At 37.4% G+C, this 19,910-nt stretch overlaps 1 pseudogene; it reads right to left on the bottom strand.

The window, feature by feature from the left end:
• The window catches only part of LOC112869590 (large ribosomal subunit protein eL31 pseudogene), a 46,202-nt pseudogene extending 28,813 nt beyond the window's left edge, over positions 1-17,389 (bottom strand).
• Between the last annotated feature and the right edge of the window lie 2,521 nt (positions 17,390-19,910).

The raw sequence follows: 19,910 nt of genomic DNA, 5'->3' as shown, positions 1-19,910 counted from the left end.
CTCTGTTCAAAGCACAGCATAATCATTCACCCCTCAAAGTCTATTTTCCTCATTTTATTTATTTATTCCAAATTCCCACTCCCTTTATTCCTAAGCTTGCCCAAAGGAAATCATTACATGTTTATTTTGTCTTTCATTTTGTATGAGTTCATATAAAATGTATAGTTTTAGAATGTTTTAATTTTAGTAAATGCTACTATTCTCCATCATTTTTTTTCTTGCTCTTTGGGTCTTAACTCCCTCTAGACCATGCCAAGAACATGGCCTTGCTGGCACATTAGTGCTCCTTTTTATTAAAAAAATGAAGGATCCAACTAGATTAGTAGTCAGAACCACTGCTGGCAGGCAGGATCTGGTCCTGTGCTTTTTTATGAAATAAACTTCTATTGGAACACAGCCATGCCCATTTGTGTGTGTACCATCTATGAATGTTTTCAAGCTACAATGGTCAAGGCTAGTAGTTGCCATAGAAACCATATGACCTACAAAACCAATGATATTACTATCTGCGCCTATACAGAAAGTTCACAGACCCCTGAACTGAATGATCCATTACAATCCCCACATTCTTGTTTGCCAAAATCTTCCTTTCTCCTGCCATTCGTACTGAGGGGGATTTGAGCTAATGGAGGAAAGCAAACAAGCAAATATTTACCACGACTGCAGAAATTTTTCCAAAGGCAACTTTCCACTTCAGAAATCCCACTTGTGGTTATGTGACGAGGCCTCAGCGCTGGCAGAGCCTGTCACACATTGGAAATTCTCCTCCAAGCTCCATGTTAACTCTTCTGGATTTTTATGGACTTGAACAATTAAGTCTTGGTGTTTAAGACTGTTTTTTAAACCAGTCCCTTAACTAATGTTGAGTGAAAAAAGAAACTGATATCAGTGAGAACTGTTTCTCACTCTTTATTGCTAACAGTGTGTCCTCATATTATTTAATATCTTTCTCCATATTATAGGTTATTGTCAAAGGCTCCAGGCTTTGGAGAAAAATATTTACAAATACAGAAGGCAGAATGAAGTAGGTCAGGTAGACAGAGGACCCAAAGCTCTTAGCATCAAAGGTCTTTCAGAGCATTATTACTCTTCTCTATCCATTATTACTCTTTTGTCTTTCAGTCCTGGTCTAGGCATCATCTCTTACTGATGTAGTTTAATAAAGACTCAGTTGACAAGGGTTAAGTCATGGTATAGTACAGTCCTAGGCATATAGTAGGCACTCACTAAATGTCTGTTAGATGAATGAGTGGCTGTGATGAGTGCTTTCAATGTAATCCTGGCCCTCTGGAACTTTAAATGTTAAAGAAAATATTGCCACAGGCATTCGATGGTGGGTGTCCATAGCATAAAGAGCCCAGACACCAATCACCAATGGACAATGAATTATGCTTAAAATGTACACAATGGCTGTGGGTTGAGGTTAGGCAGTGGGGGGGGGGGGTTGGGTGGGGAGGGACACAATAAAAAATCAAAATAAATCAAAATGACTAGCTTCACTGCACTTTTATTTACACTCAGGTGTTATAAGTTGCATCAGGTAAACTGTCTTGCCATTATTAATCCTATGAGTGTCCACTAGTAATACTTGCAGAAACATTGGCTTCTGAGTACTTCATTATCAGAAAGCTTGCTAATTAGAATGTTCTTTAGTGGGATGGGCTCTCGGGGAATCATGTGTTGTATATAGTTTGAGATCTCAGATACCTTAGGACAGCTCAGGAATAGATCTAATGGAGAATAGACACACTGTGTCTAAATCAAAACACAAAGGGTAGTGTTTTTTAAAACAAGAATCTTTTTTTAAAAAATATCATTGCAGACTCCATCTACCTTCAAGTAATTTCATAGAAGAATAAGGACTGGCTTATTATCACTAAATCACTTAGAAACCAATCCCTCATAACCAAGATTCCACCATGACATATATATTTATTTTAGTTCTAAGCAAGAGGAAGAGAAGACATTCCATCCCTGAGGGAGGGAATTTGGTGGATAATAGTGACATTATACCCTTTCTATTATATATATATATATATATATATATATATATATATATATAATTCTTGGTGTTTGAGACTGTTTTATATATAATTCTAATATATATATATTAGAATATATATAGAATATATATAGAATATATATTCTATATATATAGATATATATAGATATTCTATATATATAGATATATATAGACATATCTATATATATAGATATAGATATTATATATATATATATATAGAATATATATAGAATATATAGAATATATATATATAGAATAGAATATATATTCTATTATACTCTTTTCTCTCTTTCTAACTGGAATGCTAGGAAGAGATATTTATTTTTCACATGTTTTCTACTAAATAATCCAGGTTGGTTTTTGAAGAATGTAGAGACCTTTTAAAGATGGGTGGGACTGAGAAGAAAAAGAAGGAAACTTGTATTGTTACTTTAGTATTCTCTCCGGAAATGCCTAATCAGAGGGGTGGTTCGTGGCTTCATAAAGCTTGTTCTGTACAAATCAATAGAGAATCAGAAGTTTTAGAGTTCTGAAATGCTCCCTTTGAGGAGGAGGGACTACCGTTTTTTGGAGGTGATAGTACTTCTAAGTTTCTGTGGGGAAAGGCGTTTGCCACACAAACATAGACTATGTGTCTAAAATGTAGGGTTTTTTTGTTTTGTTTTGTTTTTGTTTTTGTTTTTCTTTGTTTTTTTTTTTTTTGCTGCTGTGAGCATATCCTAACTTTTTATGGCCTGAACTTTTATTTCTTTGCAAAACGTATCTTACACTTTTACTCAGTCAAGTATGTTTGCATAGCCCCCCTCACCAAAATACTAGAGTTTCTGAAATCTGCTAAATACAGAGGGTCCCTTTGATGAGGAGGGAATCAGCGGCCCATGTGGTAAGAAGCCCACTTCCCAATGGTGGGAATTTTCCATTTGGTGGGATTTTAGGTCTCTGTGCACTTAAAGTGTAAAGGTAAGTGTGTTCATGGAAAATGGCATTTCCCACAACCCCCATGAGCCAAAAAGTTTTATTTTTATCTGCTTTTGACCATAATTTTAAAGATCCTTAATCTCTTTATGTTCATAATTTGAGTTTATCTTTCCATCAATCAAACATACATAATAAACATCCTTTCCTTTTGCAGGAGATATAAAAAAATTAACCAATTCTGGGGAGAAGTGAATATTTTAGGTTTTTTAAACAAAGGTACTGATTTTTTTTGGTGCTATTTGAAACATTCACAAGTAAGAAAGAGTGTGGGGTGTTCAGGATACATCACTCACTGTAAAGTTATAATATTCAAGCCAGGAGAGAATTGAAAGTTAGAGATGAGATTTTCTATACTCTGATTTTCAGTTGAGACTTTCCCCTTTGTACACCTGTGAGTGTTGGGAAAACAAAGCCAATACTAGTGTATGCTCCACCTTTTGGAGATGCATGTGCTAGCAATCAGTAGCGTTTGACTCTCCTTGGGGCATTTTACTGTATTCTCAAACTCCTAACTTCTGTGGTCTTCTTACTATCCATACTCTTAAGACAGGATTTACTTTGATCTCTCTCTTTCTCATTTGAGCCATTGACACAAATAACACATAAATATACATTTTAAACTCTATCAAGATTTTTGAAAGTCTGATGTTTTTAAGTGCTGCAACAATATAGACCAATAAAAACTTACATATACCTCTAATGGAAATGGAAATTGTTATAACATTTTGAAGGATAATTTGCTATATCTGGTAAAATCGAAAATTTAGCACATGACCCATCAACTGCCCACTTACATTTTCTGCATGCATACAATGAGGATAATAATTATCTGAATATATTATCTAAATATTATCTGAAGTGAGAATGGAAAGATTTAATACATCTGAAATGTTTAGAAGTTATATTTTTAGCTCTCAATAAGTTGCAGGTTTTTACTTTTCTTCTTTTTAATGTTTATTTATATTTGAGAGAGAGGTGGGGGGAGGAGCAGAGAGAGAGAGAGGGAGATACAGAATCCAAAGCAGGCTCCAGGCTCTGAGCTGTTAGCACAGAACCGGACTTGGGGCTCCAACCCGTAAGCCACAAGATCATGACCTGAGCTGAAGTTGGACACTTAACCTACTGAGCTGCCCAGGCGCCCCCTCAGGTCTTACTATCAATGTTGTTATGATTAGATACCACTCTAAAGAAACTCTTGCACACATCCACAAGGAGACACGTGTATGAGGTTCACAAAAATATTGTTTGTAACAACAAAAAACAAAACAAAACAAAAAAACAAAGTTGGAAATAACCTAAATAATAAAAAAATAGAATTGATAAACATATACTATATGCATACAATGGAATATTATACAGCTACATGTATCCATATGGATGCAATTCAAAAATATAACACTGATTGAAGTAAAATGATTTGGAAAAAAATAACAACAAAAACAAAATAAAACAAAAAACACCTAAATTGTGATACCAGTGACATGTAGATTGTAAGTCTGGACAATACTGGATATTTTTGGGAATGAATATATGTGTAGAAAAGTATAGAGACACATGAAAAGTGAGTCAGCCTCACTCACCAGAGAACACCCCCTAGCACAATGTCACAGGAACTGGTAGTTAGAGGTCACGTATGTGCACCGAAGCAGTGGCAGAGAAAGAAGTGGGGGTGGGGGTGGGTACTGACACGTCAGCTGCAGTGGTGCAGAGCTGAATGTAAAAATAGAATTATCCTACTCCCACTTTGTATCATACCCCACAGAACAATTAACTTCCAGGCAGCACAAGCTATATATATATATATATATATATATATATATATATATATACACATCACTTCATGTGGCAGATTATTAAGCACCATTAATCAAAGGCTAGTTGAATTTTTACATTTTCCCCATTTTATTGAGAAATAATTGACATACATCACTGTATAAGTTTAAGGCATAGAGCATAATGGTTTAATTTACATATTGTGAAATGATTACCTCAATAAGTTCAGCTAACATCCATCTTCTCATATAGCAACAGTAAAAAGAGGAGAAAAGATCTTGCAAGATATGCTGTTATCCAAGAATAAGTATGTTCATCCTATGAAGGCTTTTGGAGGAGGCATCTGATACTTCTTTTAAAGTGGGGAAGGAAGTCAAATTTTCTTCTTGTGATGAGAACTCTCAAGATTTACTCTCTCAACTACATATAGCTCCTATATATCAGTGTTAGCTACAGTCATCGTATGTGCTGCATAGCTAGTACTTAATTGATCTTATAACTGGACTTTGTACCTTTTGACAACCTTTCTCCAATTCCCTTCCTCCCACCCCCCTCTGTCTCTGGTAACCACAAGTCTGATCTCTTTTCCTATGATTTTTTTGAAGATTCCACATATAAATGAGATCATACAGTATTTGTCTTTCTCTGTTGTCACAAATGGTAGGATCTCCTTGTGGTTTCTGGCTGAATAAAATTCCACTGTATATATATACCACAACGTCTCTATCCATTCATCCATCGATGAACACCTAGGTTGTTCCCATGTCTTGCTATTATAAATAATGCTCCTACGGATATAGGGGTGCAGCAATCAAATTTTGCCAACACTGCTTCCTTGAGACCATCTAGCAAGGCACCAAAGTGCTGGAAATCTGAAGCTGCCATTAGGGTTACAGAACATGGACTCATTTGGTCTTTCATTCTCAAGACAGATCTGCAATCATCAAGATTTACCCTGTGAAGGAAGTTTACAGAGGACTTCAGTGTGCAGCATTTTCTTTATTCTCACTGCCAGGCTCTGGGGTGGGTGGGCGGGTCAGATGGTGAGGAAGCAGCTTGAGAGATAATGTGGTTCACCTGACATGTTGCAACTGCTGAAAGGTATGAATTTGACCCACTTTCTCCTTTCTTTTTTCTCCTTCCCACTATACATGGCTGTATTATGAGGCTACCGCCAATTTGGAGAAGATACTAGTTAAAGTTCTTTATGACTTTTAAGAATATTAAAAAGTATGTGGTATTTCCGATAATACATCAACATAACAATAACTATTAACACAGCTATAACGATAGTATGCAGATATAATGACAACTAGATCTCTTCTTTAATTTCTGTCCCCTGAAATTGGTTCCACATTAACTTCCTACTCTGGAGAGTATTAAGTATAGAACTAGCCTGAGTGTTTCCTAATGGCGGCACTTGCCATTGTCTTTGAGAAGTCTACCATGTTTGTAGATTTTTGACCCACTTTCTTTAGCAAAAGCACATAAAGCAGATTTACACATTTACTTACACTTATACTGCACTCAAATGTATAGGGAAAGCTGGCATCTTTATTTCTCTAAAACTGATTTTTATGCTTTTCACAAGTGCCACCTCCTGCATTGTGTATTTATGTCCTGGCGAATGTGCAGAGGTATTAGAGTTTTCAAGCAAAGTTTCTTTGGTGAAGAATAACATATAATGAAATGTGCAAATGTAGTAAGTACAGCTGCATGGATTTTCACAAAATAAACATGAACATGGAGTCAGCACACAGATTAAGAAATAGAACATGACCAGTATCCCAGAACTACCCCCCATGCCACCTCCCAGATACCAAACCTGAAATGGGGGTTGAATTGAATTGAATCAATCACCCCTTTTCCTCTGCCCTCAACAAGAAAGCATCTGGTATCCTCATGATCTGGATGTACCACTGCAGAAATTAATATGATGTGAATTGAGCCTTTGCATCCTCCGGAACCAGAGGCAGGACTCAGGGTCTTTCACTCAGATGACATTAAAAACCCTTTGGATCCTTTTGGAAGCAAAAGGCAGGACTTGGTTACATGGCATTAAGCTAGGAGCTACGGCCAGTAGAGAAATCACAGGGGAAAAGCAGGTAGTGAATTCCAGGAAAATAAAAGCTGGAGTATTATTTTCAAGTTTTCCTTTTGTGTACTGCAGTTCCCTTATGTTATCTCAAGTGTCAGGAAAGTCTGTTTAATCTGCAGCCCTTTTATTAGTTATGATAGGAGGGAGACTCTTTGTCCACATTCTTTGGCAAAACAGACCAGAGGGAATAACTACAATGTGGAAAAGATGTCAGAGACGTGCAGGAGGAGACAGAGGGAAGGGACTTAGCCTGAGCCTGAGCCTGAGCCTAGAACATAAAGTGACCAGGGCATGGGTGGGTCTGTGGAACATCCTAACATTCTTCAGTGTTCTCAGGAATACCTACCAGCATCTACGGGCTGCTCAGATTATGGACCACCAAAAAGTAAAGGAAAGAGGATCTCCCATGTACTAGAAATTAACTGGATGCAGAACTAACCTTTTCTTGGATAACTTCTACCTGTGCCATTTATATGGCAAATTATATATATTTAATTTGCCATATAGATTAGCAGATATATATATATATACATAGATAGATTAGCAAATATACATATATATAGATATAGATTAGCAAATATATATATATTAGCAAATATATATATATAATTTTCCATATAGATTAGCAAATATATATATATATATATAATACTGCATATTACATTTTCATAGATACATTTTAAAATTCAGTTAAAGAATATCATCATAAAATCAGAAAACATTTGGCAATTTTTTGTTTTTTAGTTAATTGGTTTTTTTTTATTTTTAATGTTTATTTATTTTGAGAGAGAAAGAGAGAGAGAAAGAGAGAGTGTGTGAGCAGAGGAGGGACAGAGAAAGAGAGAATCCCAAGCAGCCTCAGCACTGTGGGTGTGGAACCCGATGTGGGGCTCAATCCCATGAACCGTGAAATCATGGCCTGAGCTGAAATCAAGAGTTGGAGGCTTGACCAACTAAGCCACCCATGAGCCCCCAGCTAATTGCTTCTTAATATTTGCTATTCTCAGGGCCCCTATCTTCCCACTCTTTCCCAGTCTGTGGGAATTTCTTCCTGAAGCGCCTATTTCACACCCAACCACAAGATGTCAGCCCAAGCTTAGTCATGCCAGTACTTTCCTGGCCCATCGAACTTTCTTTTTCTAACCAGAAGAAATTTTGAGGCCCTCAAGACCCTCAGATTTAGATACAGAAACCACAGTGGCCATGTGCCCCGGATGCTCTTCCTGGATGAGACCATGGCCTTCTTCATTCTGGGCGGACCAAAAATCTTTGGCTTGTGGGCACTAGCAAATCACAACTGATTGCCTTGAGCTCTGGCAACTTCAGAAGGGCCTCTGCTAAGAGCAGTGTCCAGTCTCTGAGGAGCTGTCTTTCTTTCCCACCGTGGCCCCCAGGCCCAGGAGGACACTGGCCCCTTGCCCAGTGTGTCTGCTGGAGCTTCCTGCGCAAGAGGCAGGACATCCATGTCCTGGATCCACAAAGGGGAGGCCACCTGTCTCCAAGCCAGCTGCATGAAGGCTACTCACAGTCTGGCTCTGCAGCTCAGTGCCTTTGTGGATGAAAATGTTTTCCCACTTGCAGCCTGCCCTCCGCAGAGTGTCAGTAGAACCTTTCCCTGTGAACATGAGATGCGTGTGGTAGCTCCAAGAACCACCTCCTTGCCACACAACAGAGAAGGAAGGAAGGGAGAAGGTGTCTTTTCTTGTGGATTTTTGGGAGGCCTGAAATAAACCTCTTCTGGACATCTTCCAGCAGTTGTAGGCACAACTTACTGGCCAGCCTGTTCCTGAAACAATCACCAACAAAGGGAATAGAGACCTTATGGTTGGTTTAGATTGGTTAGATCCATCCCAGGGGGCATGACACTGCTCAGACTTGAACAAAATGGACTCCATTATCAAGGCTGTTGGGAGGCAACTAGCAGAATCTGCTTCACAAAATAAATAAAAGAGAAGAGAAGAGAAGAGAAGAGAAGAGAAGAGAAGAGAAGAGAAGAAAGAGAAGAGAAGAAAAGAAAAAGAAGAGAAGAGAAGAAAACTGATTAAAAGAAAAACAAAACCTGCTAAAAGTCCATATGAAATCTCTTCTCAGTAAAATTTATCCTCAGTACATCAATATTTTAAATGTGTCCTATTCAGGTAACTTATCATAATGAAAACTTTTTTTTTTCTAAATGTCCTCTTAAATTTTGTGTAACTTGCTGACTACTTACAGGGGTAATTTGTGAAAATTTTATTATTTTGAATGCACTGTTGGCCAGTTCATTAAATCTCAACAGAGTGGAACAAAAACAAGAAAATTTTTTCTGATTCCACACTGTGCCTCTCCTTTGGAGCTCTGCTGCAGCTCCCCGTCTAGTCCCTTAGGTATCTCTTGGGCAGATTCCATGATTTTCTAGTTACCTTCAATTACCAAGATTCTATTCATTTTAATATTTTTATCGAAGTGCCTATTTAAATCCCATTTTACCCCCTCTCTAAAGGTTGAATCTTCAGAATGGATGAGACTGTGGTCTGCTCTTTCCTGCTGCTCTGGCATCTTGAACTTGGTGAATAGGAAGACACAGTCCATCTCTGGAATCCCTCATGGTTCTCTTTTTTCTAGTCTCCAGCTGCTCGGATGTTGGGTGAGGAAGAAGAGATCAGGGGGAATGGTAAATGCCTTTTTACTGGATATGTTTGTTGTTTCTCTGTGGTTGTTGCTGACTCTGAGCTGCCCCAAACTGGCCACCAACATGCCCCCAAGTGAAAGAGATTCTGACACTGACTCACAGTTTGCATGCACAAAATCTTTGGAAGGCCTAATTGGGGTTCTTCCTACGACACAATTTGCTCATGTAGTGGCTCACATCCACATTCCCTTATCATCCTTTCCTGGTGGAAAACGACACACCTTGCAGTAAGGAGCCTTTGCCTTTGAGCAACTGTCTTTAGTAGATAATTGACTAGATGATGCAAAACTGGCTTTTTTTTTTTTTCTGTAATGCCATAGGAAACTCTGCATCCTAACTGTGAAAGTGTGAGCATCTCCACCATTCGTCCTTGCTGTCTATCCTGCCCCTTTGTCTTCCCTCTCCCTCTTCAGTTAGGCTATGGGGCAGATTGCAAGTATACTTGCCTTGGGAGTTGCCTATCTGGGAAAGAGATCCAGCATTCTCTTTTGCAGGCATCCCTGGTCTTTATGTGTGATTCTCTTAGAAATCCCATCACTTGTCTTTAGACATGAGAAAGCATCTTTATCATGAACACTTGCTACACCAGGCTGATGCCCACACTTCTTATGAATCCACACTTTTCTCAATTCTTTTTTTTTGTTTTTCTCAATTCTTTAATAAGATGGGAAGGAACATTGGCTGACTCTCTTGGATAGTAGGGATTATGTCTCCTCTTGCTCAACTGAGGCAGGGCCTGGTCCAGTGTTTTTTGTTTTGTTTTGTTTTTAACTTTTTTTAAGTTTATTTAATTATTTTGAGAGAGAGAGAGTGGGGGGGGGGGCGGTGGGTAGGGATGGAGAGATAGGGAGAGAGAGAATTCCAAGCAGATTTCACACTGTCAGCACGGAACCCTTTGTGAGACTTGAAATCAAGAATCTGACAGTTAACCGATTGAGCCATCCAGTTACCTCAGTCCCAGTGGTTTTTTAGAAAGTGGGTATGTAACTTACATGATCCTTAGGTTTGGTTCATTGTTGCCAATATGGGGCCATAATGAATGTCCTCCTAACTCTTTTAAATTTTACATAAAGAACAATCATTAAGGAGAATTTTAAAGTATTATCTGTGGATCAACATTCTGTATTAAAGAAAAGAAGAAAACTCTAACATGCTTGGAGAACTTACTTTATCTAATTGTCACAACAAGACAATGAAGTACAATCATTCTCACCAAAGAAAAAAGAAAAGAAAAGAGAAAAGAAAAGAAAGAAAGAAAGAAAGAAAGAAAGAAAGAAAGAAAGAAAGAAAAAATTTAAACTCCAAAAGTATTTGGTGACTTGTCAAAGTCTCACAGTTGATAGGCAGAAACACAGGTCTGTCTGACTCCAAAGCCCACATTTTTGTCACTTCTGCCGCTTTTTATACAAACAGCATCTGGTAAGTAGGTCTGATAGCCTCTCTAAATAACTAGTTTTAAATAAGCAGACAAGACAAAATTCAGTTAAAAAGGAGTGGCCACCACTGATCATAAACAGCACTCATATTTCCACTTAGAGCTCATTCAGCTTAGTCAGTCTCTCCATGAAGAGTGATTCAGGGCCATGGCAAACAGAGAAGAAATAGGATATGTATCCTTGGCTTCAAACTAGCTTGCAACTAGGAAGGAACCCAAAGATATATAGTAAATGAACTATAATAAAAGGTGAAAGTGAAACATCCTAAAACAAAGGCAAAAAAAAATCAAATTCTAAAAGTGTTCTCAAGTTCAATTTCGTGGTTGGGGGAGTGGATGTCATAAAAGGTTACAATGTGAGCTGAGTGCTGGGGAATGGGCAGGCGTGGGGGATGAGGAATGTCAGGGAAGGGTTTGAGGGTGGGGAACAGTGTGAAGAAAATCAGAGGGAGAAATCACCTAGCAGGTTTGGGGAACTGCCAGCTACAGCTAGTTTGGCTGGAATGTGAGGTGTGTGGAATTTGTGTATTAGAGATTAGGAGATAAAATTAAAAATTTAAGCAAGGGTCAGATCACAGAGAACCTTCCGTGTCAGACTAGCCTAACATTCCATGTTTTTGTCATTAAAAGAACTTGAGTTGAGTATTATTTCACTAGAATTGAGCCTGAGGACAGTGAACCTTGGAGTACTGTTTAGGATCAATTAGAGCGGGAGAAACTGAAAAAATCAAAATGAAAGGTAGAATAACCAGTCATCATGGGATACACTGGAAGAGTAAATACTTGCAAAGATGTGAAGCAAATGGAACCTTTGCATATTATTCATTGGAGTATAAAGTAGAACATTCATTTTTCAAAGTTGTTTGGCAATTTCTTATAAAGTTTACCTTATGACCCAGTAATTTCACTCCCAGGTACTTACCCAAGAGAAATGACAACATATGTCCATAAAAAGGCTTATATAAGAATATTGCCAGAAGCCTTCTTCAATATATTGAAAAGCTTGAAACAATCCAAATGCCCACTGGCAAAGAACTAGATACACAATTTGTAGTATATACATAATGGAATATTATTTTACAATTAAAAATAAGCTACTGATAGACACAATAGCATGGTTGAATCTCCAAAATATAATGTTAAGAAGGCTAGCTAAGAGTATGTGCCATGGTGATCACATTTATTTGAAATCCAAATTCAGGGAAAGCTAATATGTGGAAATAGAAATCAAGTAGTGGGTTTGAGGGGAAGGAAATAAAAGGAGACATTGGAAATGGACTGGAAAAGTGCGTGGGTGAACTTTCTGAGGGGTGCAGATGTTCTTCATATTATTTTTGGTGGTGGTTACACATCTCACACAATTGTCAAAAACCAATACATTACCTGAGAAATCAATCAAAATAAAATAGCGGAAATAATGGTTGCAAAGGGTCTAAGGGTGAGCAATAATGCCAATAAAAACCTATCATAAAGATAAAATAATAAGCTTAGATTAAAAAATTAATGACTTTTGTAAGAGATAATGAATATTAGACGGTTAACCTGTATCTCAAAGACTAAATTATGGCCAAAAATTCTGAAAAGTCAATAGAAAAAGATAAAGCAGTGATGTGTTCAAAAAATCTATAATGAAAAGGACTAAAGTCCTGATGCAGAAAAAGCCAGTATTATGCTCAAATATGTATACATTTTTACATATTTATACATTTAAAAGAATTCACGGTAAACTCTTTAAAGAATTTTTTTTTTTTCAGTTAAGTTCATGGTTCACAAAATTTGCTTTGGAAATAAAACCAATTTGGCTACATTTATTTCTCACACTGAGAGGTAATATAGTGCTTGCTGAAGCGTGTCCTTCTATCTGCTTGGGAGGTAGAGCTCATGTAAAAAAAAGCAGCATATAACTTTCTGTAATTAGCTTAGGAAACAAAATTAATTACTATTCACCATCTCTCACCCAGATAAGCTCTAAGAGGTATATACTTAAGGTTACCAGTTTGGGGAGTCAGAAATTATGTTTCCTATTCTAAAGCAAGATAGAAATCTGTAGAATTTGTCATTCTTGTGACTTACTTGGGAAGCAGAAGTGAGTTAAGAGTAACTGAAATCCCATTTGAGAAGAAAAATACAGCCTCGCATCATGTATACATCATGTACCTTTTCCCTAGAAGAAAAGCTAAGCTGTCACCCGGAGATATATTTTCCAGTGATAAGCAGATGATAGTTCTGTGTAGAGATGCCAGAATTCTGTACAGATAGAGGGTGACACACACAGTACAAACTCTTGAAATACACTATGATAATTTGGATCTCACCAGCTCCCCACCCACTCTGGATACTTGTCAATTCTCTTGGATTCTGATACTCTAAGATACTAACACAGGGTTACTGGGAATAAGTGGAATGACTCTTAATGAGCAAGCAGTTGAATAAATTGTGGTAAATGTCTATAAGGAAATATTAGATAGCTAAGAGGTGGAGTTAATTAGATCTGTATTGACACTGTGTATTATTTAGATGTTAAATGAAAAAAGTAAGTTTCAGAATCACATATATTGTAAGTATTCATTTTGGCTAAAACAAATTGCAAGGAATTTGGGGTAAAACAGCTCCTACTATAAGACATAAAAGCAAATGCCACACTAGAAGAGTTAATAATATTGTTCATATTTAAAAGAAAACACATCATTGATCTCCTTAAAGTGTACATGATAACTACTGTAAGGAAATAGCTTAGGAAATGTAGATATCATAAAAGAAAATTCAGGAAATATGAGTTGACATGTGTGGATGGACACATGGATGGAAGGATGAGTGGATGGAGAAATCTGAAGGCAGATTATTTTCCATTATTTTTCTGGTATCTGATATTTCCAATAATTCTGTAGTCAAAAGTTCCTTTTGTTCTCTTTATCCTTAGTGTTCTGACATTTCATAATCAGAATGTGGATGAGGGGCTTTTCTATTCAAATAACTCTATTCCCCTTCAGCTCTGAAAAATACTCATTGCTCTTCAGATAATTTAGACTCCTTTATCTGCTTTGTTCTATCTTTGGGGCACTACTACTTGCTGGCTGTTAGACCTCTTGGATAGATCTCTGTTTCGATTTCTCTAAAACATTCCATATCCTTTTCATGTTCTACATTTTGAGAATTTTTTATGTTCTCCTTTTTTTATTTAAAAGGATCATTTACTACACTTTGTTCCTTTTCATAGCATTACGTTCTTGATTTATGGATACAATATCTTCTTAAATTGGTATGTTTCTTTAAGTTCTCTTCTGTGGCCTGAATTATCTCTATCTAATTGGGTCAGTTTGTATGTACGTGTGTGATTGTATTATCTTAAAACACTGAAGAGAATAGGGAGTGAGACTGTAGTTACAGGACAAGAGATGTGTACAGATTTCTGGAAGATAGAAAATATGTTAAGAAATGTTGGGGCACCTGGGTTGTTCAGTCAGTTAAGCACTGACTTCAGCTCAGGTCATGATCTCACTGGTTCGTGAGTCTGAAGGCCCCACTGGCTCTGTGCTGACAGCTCAGAGCCTGGAGCCTGCTTCGGATTCTGTGTCTCCCCCTCTCTCTGCCCCTCCCCGACTCGCACTCTGTCTCTCTCAAAACTAAATAAACATTAAAAAAAATTGTAAAAATAATTATAAAAAAAGAAAGAAAATATGTTAAGAAATGTTGATGGCAGAGAAAGAGGTGAAGAAGGAAAATCACTGCTTTGAATATGCGCTGAGGAATGTATGTGACAGGAGCAGCCAATTCACCTGGCGGATATGGATGACAATTCCAGCACTGCCTCTTACTACTCAGATGATCCTTTGTATTGTACTTCATTCACAACATTCGCTGTTATTTAATAGACCAAATAGGCAAGATATGCAATACATATGTACTTTAAGGCATAGCTATGTTTCCATCACCCAGTTTAAGACACTGAAGACATAGTCTTTTAGAAGATCCTCTGAGTAGCTCTTCCATATGATATTCCTCTCTCACCTCTGAATGGTGTGTTAACCATTCTTTTCTTTCAGCTTTTTTTCCCCCATCTATGTTTGTATCTCTAATGTACAAATAGCACATATCCTTTATGTTTAAGTTATGTATGGTTATAATTTTGTTCTGCTTGGTTTTGAACTTACATAAATAAAATTACGTGATAAATTTTGTTCTAAGATTGCTTCTTGCATTCAACATTGGTTTCAAAGTTCATCCACACTGAGGCGTGTAGCTTCATTTAGTCATTTTCACTGCTGAATTTCATTTCATTGCATGACTATATTGGAATTTATTGATTCAGTCTGCTATCATGTAAGTTAGGTGGTCTTTGATGTTTGGCTATCATGAATCATGGAGCTATGAACATTCTTATATACCTATTCTGTTACACATGTGCACAATTTTCTCTTGAAGTGGATTATTATATTACAGAAGTGCATAGGTTCAATACCATATTTGATACTAAACTGGTTTCCAAAGCGGTACCGTTACATCCAAACCAACAGTGGATGAAAGTCCTGATCTTTCTACATCTTTGTGATCACTTACTATCATCAAGTTTTAAATCTTATCAAGCTGGTAGAGTGCAACTTTGTCTCATTTTGGTTTTAATTTGTATTTCTATTATCGCAAATGAATGTGAACTTCACTTTCTTGTGCATTGTGATGTTTTGACCATGAGCTGGTCATTTTCATCTAATTTTTGTGTGGGAGTTATTTAATGTGAGTTTGAATTTGAGGTTTTACAGAAAGGATATGCATTTTCATCACCAGGTGCCTAAGAGTATTATTAGAATGGGGTCACTTCAATTAACTTATCTGATTGAAATTTTCCAGATCACAAAGGGAGTGTGAATATGGACTAAAACCTTGGCTCACATATTTTTAGAGATTTCTTTTCTACCCTATACCAACGTAAAAACAAAAAACAAAAAAAACCAAGTTTTATCTATGTTCCTTCCTTCAGGGTGAAATTTCTTTTTAGTTCACCTTCCCTCCAAAGGAATAGCCCTTAAGAATCCCAGCTTTGTGAGATGTCCCAATAGACTTCTACTTTGGGTGGGCCCGAAGATCGGCCTCCTGTGCCCTCTGTTCCATAAAGCCAAATCAGAAACTCAGTTTCTCAAGTTTCTTAGAAACTCCTGGAGAAGTTCCTGCTGTGGCATTTAATCTAACTCATACCGTTTCTGCTTTCACTTCAGTTTGAAAACTGCAAATGCCTTTTTTTAAACACCAGCTCAGTAAGGCACTTAAATTTAAAAAAGAAAAATTCTTGGGGCACCTGGGTGGCTCAGTCATTTCAGCATCCTACTTCAGCTTAGATCATGATCTCACAGTTTGTGAGTTCGAGCCCTGCATCGGGCTCCATTCTGACAGCCCGGAACCTGGAGCCAGCTTCAGATTCTGTGTCTCCCTCTATCTCTGCCCCTTCCCTGCTTCCTCTCTCTCTCTCTCTCTCTTTTTCAAAAATAAAATAAACATTAAAAAAATTTTAAAAGAAGAAAAATTCCATCCATCATTTTCATTATTTCAGTCAGAAAGTGTCAATTAGCATATCTAATGTAATCTGGTCAATTACATAACCCTGCTTCCTTAGTCTTTACTAAATAGACCAGCACTGCCCAATAGAACATTCTGTGATGATGGGAATGTTCCAGGTCTTCACTAGCCAATACAGAACCACTAGCCACATGTGGCTATTGAGCATGTGAAATGTGATTCTTGTGATTAAAGAAGTGAATTTGAATTTTCATTTAATTTTAATTGTATTAAATTTAGATTTAAGTAGCCACCTGTGGCTAGTGGCTGCCATCAAACAGCAGAGAAACAGACTTTTATTCACCCATATGTAACTGCTCTTACAAGGTATAACTATTAGAATTATACATAGACCAGGAGATGGGATTATTGGTTGCATGACCAAGAATGCCATAGCCAAAGGAAAAATAGTATAAAATCAAGTTTAAAAGACAGCCAGTCTTCAAACTAAGGACACGGAGTTGTAGAGTTACTCCTCCATTATCTGAAAACTATTTCCGTAACACTAGTACATGTAACTCAGCAATGAAAACACTTGATACAAGTGGTCTATATTCAGCAGTGCTGGCAAGTTAAACCAACAAAACATAGCTGCAGTAAAACTGTAGCTATTTCCCTACCAGAGATAAATTTAAAGACCTCTGAACAGTTAAATCTCATGTCTACAGCTTCGTCCAAACTCTCATCATCATGTATTGGCAACTAAAAATGGTACTGGGGACCATGTCACATTAATTACATGGTGCTGGTACTAGCTTTAGGCACAGCAATGTTAGTCACATTAATGCCCAAAGTGAGTTTGGTGTGCTGCAAGGTCTTTTCTGGCACAGCAAATGCCTCTAGCTTCTTCTCGCCATTGGTCATATAGGAGTTTGAGCATCATGTATATAATCTAAGCAGGCTTTGCAGTTTGAGTAGCAAGGGCAGCATTGGCCATGGCATGTTAGGAACACTTGGATTTTGAGGAGCACACCCACATTAACACCTTTCCTTTTCTTTTTTCTGAAGTTTTTCATACTGCTGGAAAAATTCCTACATTCACCGTCTCTCGTGAGATCTGACATATGCAGAAGTTACGCTTTGATTTGGCACACAGCTTGTTCAATGATTGTTACTCACTTGGTACAAGACATGGAGAAGAAATCTTTGGACACAGAGCAGATGACACCTCCTTCTGTTTTTGTAAAAAGTGTATCCTGGTGTCATTTTCTGTAAATGTGGTCATATAGAGTTGTTTTGTTGTTGTTGGGCTTTTAATTTTTGTTTCTTTTAGTGGGGTGGGGGTAAGCTAGAGTCACAGGAAGAAAAATGTGATGTACATGTCCAGTACGTGTCATTTTGTTTTCGTTTTGCAAAAAGAATTGAACCATTTTTGATAACAAGAGTAAATGGTAGGGGCACCTACGTGGCTCAGTTGGCTAAGCATCCGACTCTTGATTTGAGCTCAGGTCAAGATCTTGTGGTTCTTGGGGTCAAGTGCCGCATTAGGCTTTGTGCTGACAATGCCAAACCTGTTTGGGATTTTTGCTCCCTCTCTTTCTACCTCTCCCCCACTCATGCTCTCTGGTGCTCTCTAAATAAAGAAACAAACATTTTTAAAAAACGAGTAAATGGTAGTAAATGATTCTTTAAATAATAATAATAATTTTAAAAGAGCCGGTCTTCCTCCTGAAAGTACAAAGCTTCTAGACTTTTTTTTTTCTCTGTAAGGACTTCTGGATGTATGGCATCAACATGGCTACGTCACAAAAGAAGTATTTAACATAGTTTGTGGGATTGCACAAGTCAAAAACATAAACAGCACAGGAAATGGCACGAGGCACTCCCCAAAGGGTTTCATTAGGCTAAATCTTATCTCAGCTGCAATTGCTCTGACTCAGACTAGCTTCTTGAATTAATATCAAAGCCAGAACATACTCACAGCTGGGCTCTCATCAGGAAGCCTCTTGTTTTTGTTATTTATGGCACTAGACCTCTCCCTGGAACTTTAGGGAATCAGCCATTCGGCTCTAGACGAATTCATAAAGGGACTTTTCCCAAAGTTATTGCTACCGCACACAAGGAATTTTTATTTCCTTTTAAGAATATGGATGAGAATTTAAATCATCCCTCTTTACAGAGTTATATTCTGCATAGAATAGGCATGGTCCTGAGTCCTGGACTTTGGATCAGGAGAAAGAGCTTCTTACCCTCTTTCTGCCATTAGTCACGTGTACTCTTCCTGCACAAGTTACACACTTTTCTGAACCGTGGTTTCTTCAACTGCAAAAAATGAGGGTTCTGCTACATCAATAAGATCCCATACACAGTCAAATTAGGAAGGCTGAGGTTACCCAGAACTGACCCATGTAAACACGTAGAAGATGGGACAGATTGAGGGCTCTGTTTCCATGCTGCTGGATCCTCAGAATAGGTCAACCCAGTAGAAGGAAAACCAACCTTTTTTTTGCACTTTTTCCTCAATGATGTTTTCTAAATTAGGGAAGATTAAGCACTCATAGTTCCTGAGAGCGTTTCTGGGTCAGTTTGTAGAGTTTGTGTCCTCTCTTTAAGTACACTATTTTACACCCCATTATCATGCATTTCACATCCATAAATGGAAACCTTTTGTATTTATAGGGTATTTGAAAAGGTGGAAACCATAGGATAACCTTACTTTAAAACAGTATATCAGTTTTATTTTCAAATCATAGGCATTAAATTTAAAACAATGGGTTTGTTAGTTGGCAAAAAGTGTAGTAAATAGGCCAGAGAGTCTGGAAACATAGGAGAAATAGTATATTTGTTGTAAATTATATAGACAGGAAAACTGAGTCTCAGAATTGCAGAGAGCTCAGGGTTTGTAAGGACCAGATCAAATGCAAAAGTCAAGCCCATATTGGTCTGTCTCCAAAGGTGTGCAACTCGTCCCCCAAGCATCTCAAATCAGAACCAGCTCCCTAACATATTTGTATATATTTTTTTCTCATTGAAAGCTTACAAATAACAGTCCAAGATACCAAACAACCCGCCTTGAAGGAGGTTGGGTAAAATGGTCTAGACACTATTCATGCATGATGGAAGAGTCTAACTGAGCCTTGGTCACTTTAACACAGAAAAATTTCATCATCTTTTTAGTATTTTTCTTAAAGAATTTTCTCAAAATATCTGTATATTTTACAAACTTTTTATCCTGAAGCTCGTTCTGTGTATAATGAACATGTCTTCATTCTATGACATTAAGTAAATGTGCATATCAATGTCCTCTGCTTAAAGTAGAAAAGTAATTGCAGGTAGTGTCTCATCTAACTTTCTATACAACACATGGCACAGTACCCTAAACAGCTAGGCTGAACTGCACTTAGAGAGTCTTCAAATGTTTGGGCTGAATGAGAACTAACAGGCT

This window comes from Puma concolor, chromosome A3 (assembly GCF_028749965.1).
Source record: "Puma concolor isolate L17-30 chromosome A3, mPumCon1.1.hap2, whole genome shotgun sequence".
Lineage (NCBI taxonomy): Eukaryota > Metazoa > Chordata > Mammalia > Carnivora > Felidae > Puma > Puma concolor.
This window is presented reverse-complemented; position numbering and strand designations above follow the sequence as displayed.